Source organism: Myotis lucifugus, unplaced genomic scaffold (genome assembly GCF_000147115.1).
Source record: "Myotis lucifugus unplaced genomic scaffold, Myoluc2.0 scaffold_347, whole genome shotgun sequence".
In the NCBI taxonomy this organism is placed as follows: domain Eukaryota; kingdom Metazoa; phylum Chordata; class Mammalia; order Chiroptera; family Vespertilionidae; genus Myotis; species Myotis lucifugus.
Genome location: NW_005871395.1, coordinates 59,703 through 65,306, shown reverse-complemented (window position 1 = coordinate 65,306; position 5,604 = coordinate 59,703). Strand labels below are relative to the sequence as shown.

The 5,604-nt window shown below is 49.9% G+C and overlaps 1 protein-coding gene across 4 annotated transcripts in view; it reads right to left on the bottom strand.

Moving 5' to 3' along the window:
- ZNF76 (zinc finger protein 76) overlaps nucleotides 1–5,500 on the bottom strand; it is a 37,436-nt gene extending 31,936 nt beyond the window's left edge. For 2 of the 4 annotated variants that reach the window (XM_023764771.1, XM_014466584.2), the window contains exon 1: nucleotides 5,167–5,288. The gene's annotated coding sequence lies outside the window, so the exon portion shown is untranslated. Of the gene's footprint in view, nucleotides 1–5,166 lie in introns of all 4 variants that reach the window. The other 2 variants (XM_023764769.1, XM_006101239.2) reach the window with 2 other exon arrangements.
- Between the last annotated feature and the right edge of the window lie 104 nt (nucleotides 5,501–5,604).

Here is a 5,604-nt window from a genome sequence, read left to right as displayed (position 1 = left end):
GACTACAGCCATACTCACAGGCATCCTCATGTTTTCTCAAACATACGAGGCATCCTCCTGCCTCAGGACCGGCGTACTTGCTATGCCCACCGACTGGAATACATTTCCTCCACATGTACACTTGGCTCATTCCTTAACTTCATTCAGTTTTTGCTCAAACGTTAGCTTTTTAGTGAGACCTTCTCTGACTACTCTATTTCAAATGTAATACCCTGACTCCCGGTATTCCCTATTTCCCTTCTCAGCTTAATTTTCTCAATATATACTTCCCTTATTTGTTTATTGTATGTCTCTCCCTCATCCACTCCCCAAAAGGTGAGCTCTTTAAGTCCTGGAACTTTGTTTTATTCAGTGCTGTACCCCCAGGGAACAGTACCTGGCCTCTAGCAGATCCACCAGACATTTGTAGAATGGACGAGTGAATGAACGAACATCGATACCTTTAGAATCTTCCAGTAATAGAAAGGCTTTAGACCAGAAGAACCTAGTTGAATCTGATCTCTCCCTCGCCTCCCCCACGGCCTTGTCTTCTTCTGAGGTCCAGCCCAGTCCAGTCTATTACCACCAGAAACCACACCTGGGCTGGGACTCACGGAAGGGCCAGAGCCACAGGTGCTTGTTGCCAGGATGTTACAACTCCCAGGCCATCAGGTACAGAATTCTGCAGGGTGCTAATTTTTGTATTTAGCATCGTGGTATCTCACAAACAGAAGAGGTCAAAGATAGGCCAGGACTAAAAATACTACCAACCTAGATAATGGTACTGACTCAGCAACAGCTCAGTTACTTTGAGGTGTTTTCCAAGAAACTGTGCTAAACTCTCACTTGTTCATCTAGCGTGCCCTTTTTTTTAAACACACACACACACACACACACACACACACAAAACCACAAAACGATTATATTATGGATTTCAAACATACACAACAGAAGAATAGTATAATAAACCCCATGAACCCATTACCCAACTTCAACAATTATCAACATTTTGTTAATTTGGTTTCTTCTATTCTGTCTCTGAAACCCCCACTGAATATTTCATCTAGCTGTTTTTTTTAAGAACTGGTCTATATATGACAGACCCTGGCCTTGTAACCACGGTATTCTAGCAAGTATGTCAACCTAATCGCTAATCTTACCAGAATACAGTAAAAACAAGCATTTATACCATTCCCCCACTGGAGCAATGACTTAAAAAAAAGAGATGTCTAAATTCCAGACTGTTAAAATCAAGGAACTCTGCCCACTGTCACCTTTAGAAGGATTTGCGGAGAGGGCTGTTGTAGCTACAAGTGAATGTAGATGTAAGCTGTTTCTGTTTTCACTTGTTTGTACTGATGTAAAATTTCTGAATGTGTTCATTCAACCCAGTATTTACTGACTATCTGAAAATATGAGGGACAGGATTAAGATGACAGAAGGTAAAGAAAGCCCAGTCTCTCTTCTCAAAGAAATCACAGTGGGGGTGGGAAGCTGGGTGAGAAGAATACACAAATAACAAAGATACAAAGCAGCAGAGGTACTGTGCCCTAAGAAAGATTAAATAAACCTAAGGCAAAAACTCTGTTTAATTTAATCCCGGCCAGCGTAAACTAGGCAGGTTTGAGGGCAAGAGGAGTAATGGAGCAAGTGGTTGAACATCCACCTATGCCCAGGTTGTGGTCTCCATCCCAGTGTGTGTGTGTGGGGGGGGGGGGGGGAGGGCAGGAGGCAGCCCATCAATGTTTCTCTCCCATCACTGAAGTTTCTATCTTTCTCTCCCTCTCCCTTCCACTCTGAAACGTTTAAAAGATATTTAAAAAACAAACCCACAGCCCCATCCGGTTTTGCTCAGTGGATAGAGCCTCAGCCTGCGGACTGACAGGTTCTAGGTTTGATTCCGGACAAGAGCACATACCTAGGCTGCAGGTTTGATCCCTGGCCCTGGTCAGGGCGCGTGCAGGAGGCAACCAACCAATGTGTCTCTCTCACAGCATATTTCTCTGTCTTTCCCCTTCCTTTCCACCCTCTCTAAAAATCAATGGAAAAATATCTTTGGGTGAGGATTTAAAAAAAAAAAAAAGTAAATAAATAAATAAAATAAACCCACGGAATTTGTAGACCCTGCAGTTTACCCCTCCTTAACTCTGGGTTATGCCCTCTGCTATATTTATTGCTGTAGAGTCAATAAGTACATTACAGGAGGCCTGGGAATTTGGTGACCCACAGAACAGACTTTTGGATGTGAATCTTTAAGGTTACATTTTGCTACTCACCAGTCTTCTGGTGGGAGAGGATAGGAAAGTCCTCCCAGGGCTTGGAAAACAATGGAGCTAATTCAATGCAGGCAGAAGCTGACACTCAAAGCATTCTACCCCGAGGGCATATACAGCAAGCAGTTTCATAAACAGGATAGGGTCATGGGAGTGGGTCAAGGACACAAGGTTAGATTGATTCAGAAGAATTTCCTTGCTCTCTAAAGGACTGTGAGCTTGGTGATCTATTATCAGAACTTTCCAGAGAATTGTGTAGTTCTTTGGACAAGCCAAAGAGGCCAATGGTTTGGACAGTGCTGTGTGTGAAGGAAGGAGAGGGCTGAGTGGCAGGGTCGTTCATGTGGTCCTGGAGTTAGATGCACAGGAAAAAGGAAGAAGGCAGAGTTGGGATGGGAGAGAGGTTTACATTATAATCGATGTTATCAAGATTGGTGAGGTGAGGATGGTTGGGAGAAAAATAAGGGAAACGAAGAGGATACTGTGAGAAGGAACAGGGGCACAGGGAGAGGGAAAAGGTGACAGATGATTCGAGTTTGAAAAGGACATCACTGATGAAAATGAGGAAAATGCCAGGAGATCCGGGAATCTGAGAGGCAGGATCTCACAGCTTATTGGACAGAGTGTAAAAAGGAGGATCTTAAGATGAAAGGGTTATAAGTTGGGTGAAGGCAGTCACTACATCAGAGCTAATTAGTAGTAGATGAAGGTTTAGGTAAAGGATGGCAGGAGGGATGCAGCTACAACACTAGAAGAGACTGAAAATAGGAAGAGATCATATGAGGAAAGACTGCAGGGCTAGAGGGCGTTAGAGTATATGAATTCCTGTGGGTAAGGAACTTAATAGGATGAGAGGATCTGGGATAAAATGCCAATGAAGTGGGAGACACTTTAGGGTGAAATAATGAAGTGAGAAGGAGTTCCAAGGACTCTTAGGGTGAGATGACAACTGGACAAAGAATGAAGAGAGTAATGTATTAAGGTGCAGGGGTGTCAGGGCATGTGGGATCAAAAGTCATGAACAATGGGTTGAGGAAGTCACAAAGCCATGGGGCAAAGGGTCACAGAAACCTTGAGTTTTGTGGAATGAGTTGATATAGGGCTTAGGAATCTATCTATCTATCTATCTATCTATCTATCTATCTATCTATCTATCTATCTGGCTAATATGCAAAGTATCCCCTCAGGAGTTCGACCAGGAGACCTGGAGTTCGATTGCTCGCTATGACATGTGCTGACCACCAGGGAGCAGCATGGAACATGGCAGGTGACCAGCGGCGGTGGCGGGGCACTGAGGGAGCGAGGGAAGGAGGCAGGGAGGTGGGGAACCTGATCGGCCCTGATCGCCGGCCAGACCTAGGGACCCTACCTGTGCACAAATTTCATGCACTGAGCCTCTAGGCTGAGGGTGACCTAGAAAACTAGATAGGTTTGAGGGCTCGAGAGGTAACGGAGCAAATGGGTTTTGAAGACTGGGTTCAAATCCCAGCTGTGATACCTATCTGAGTTTCAGGTTCTTCATTTATTTAAAACCAACTCAAAACAAACAAAAATGGGAAATGGTGGTGGATATAATAGCAACCATCTCATGAGGTTGTTGAAGGGTAAACATGGGCCAGGCAAGGTGCCCAGTGCTTTGGACACATTATCTCAGGCACTACTATCATCCTCACTTAACAAGAGTAGAGACGAGGGTTCGGAGAGGCTAAATGGTATGCCTGAGGTGCCACAGCTGAAGGGCTACAGTCACACTAGAACTCGGGTCTCTTATCACATCAATGCCTAGAGCTGAAGCATTCTGCTGTGCTGCTTGGCAAGCATGTTAACTGATGGGGCCTGATCAAGGGAAGTGGGTACGGACTATTAAGAGTGTAGGGGGTCAGGGGAGTGAGAGAATAGGGACCAGGAAGCAAGTGGACCCTGGGATGAGGTTACCAGAGTAAACTCCTTAGGGCACAAAATGATTGCAAAGGAGTATTATCTTGACTGAGAATTGCAGACTTTCACAGCTGGAAATAAACTCAGGTCCTTTAACCCAACCTGATCACAATACAGATGAGAAGCTGAGGTCCAGAGTGAAGAAAGGGCTTCTCCCAGGTTCCCAAAGCACAACCCCGGCAGAGCCAGGGCCCACACACTCAACCAGAATTATTTTGGCGCCTCCAACCATTACTACTTCGTATTTATCTCCATATCTTCCTGGCACCAGCATGGTGCTAGGGCATTTTTAAATCACGTGCCGATTGACACTGGCGGGCTGGGTGCAGCGAGGATTGTCAGTGGGGGTGACTTTAGGATGAAGGGGGGACATGGAATGAAGACCATGAGGTAACAGGGCAAAGAACGGCTGATCAGGCATTGAGGGTTTGCAGATGACTGGGTGGGAACCTACGGAAGGAGGCTTGAGAGTCACCAAGTTTGCGGGAGAACACGGTAGAAAGGGCGGGGTTACGGGACCAGCGGGGTCACTGAGGTTTGCGGTCATCAAGGAGGGGCGTGGGGATCTCGGGTCCGGAGTGACTGTGTGAAACTGAGGGAGTCACTGAGTTGGGGGGTCCCTGCGCAGAGCTGGGGAAGTTCCTAGGTTGTCGGAGTCAATGACGAAGAATTGAGGGTTCCCTGGGAAGGTCTTAGGGTCAGTTGGTGGGGTGTGGGGCCACGGAGGTGGAGGCGGGCGCCGCCACGGGTGGGGTTTGGGAGTCCTGGGGGAGGAGCAGCAGGCGGAATGGAGGGGAGGGCCGGGGGCGGGGGCCGGGACCCTGGTGGGGAAGGGTCAGGCCGCCGTCCAGCCGCCTGGCCGCCGGGCTGGGGCAGGAGGAAGGTGGGCACGACGGGCTCGGGACCTTCCGGGGCCCTGCGCCCGCCCGGCCTCCCACCTGGGCACGGTGGACCCTCTCTTCCCAGAGCCACCAACCTGACAGCCCCCGAGGGCGACTCCGCCGACAGACCGCCATGCACCGGGCCCCGCCACCAGCGCCGGCCCCGCAACCCGCCTGCGCCATCGCCCGCCCGCCCGCGCGCAGCTTGCCTCGCGCGGTATCCAGGTTCCAGGGCCGCCGCACTGTCCTCTCCGGTCGGCGCGCCTCTACCGGCCCCGGAACCCGCATGCAAAATACCGGGCACGTCCACCCCGAACCCCCGTCGCCGCGGCCGCCGTCCTAGTTATCCTGGTTCCCGGGCTCCTGCAGCCCGGGCGGCCGGGCTCCAAGCCGTGCCCCTCGCAGCCCCGCCCCCGCCGGGGTGACGCACGGCCACTGCCGGCGCCCGGGAGGGCGTGGATGACGTCACGACGCCCGGATCCGCGCCCGGGCCGGCTGCCGGGCGGGTTGTCGCTAATAGCAATGCGGGAGGC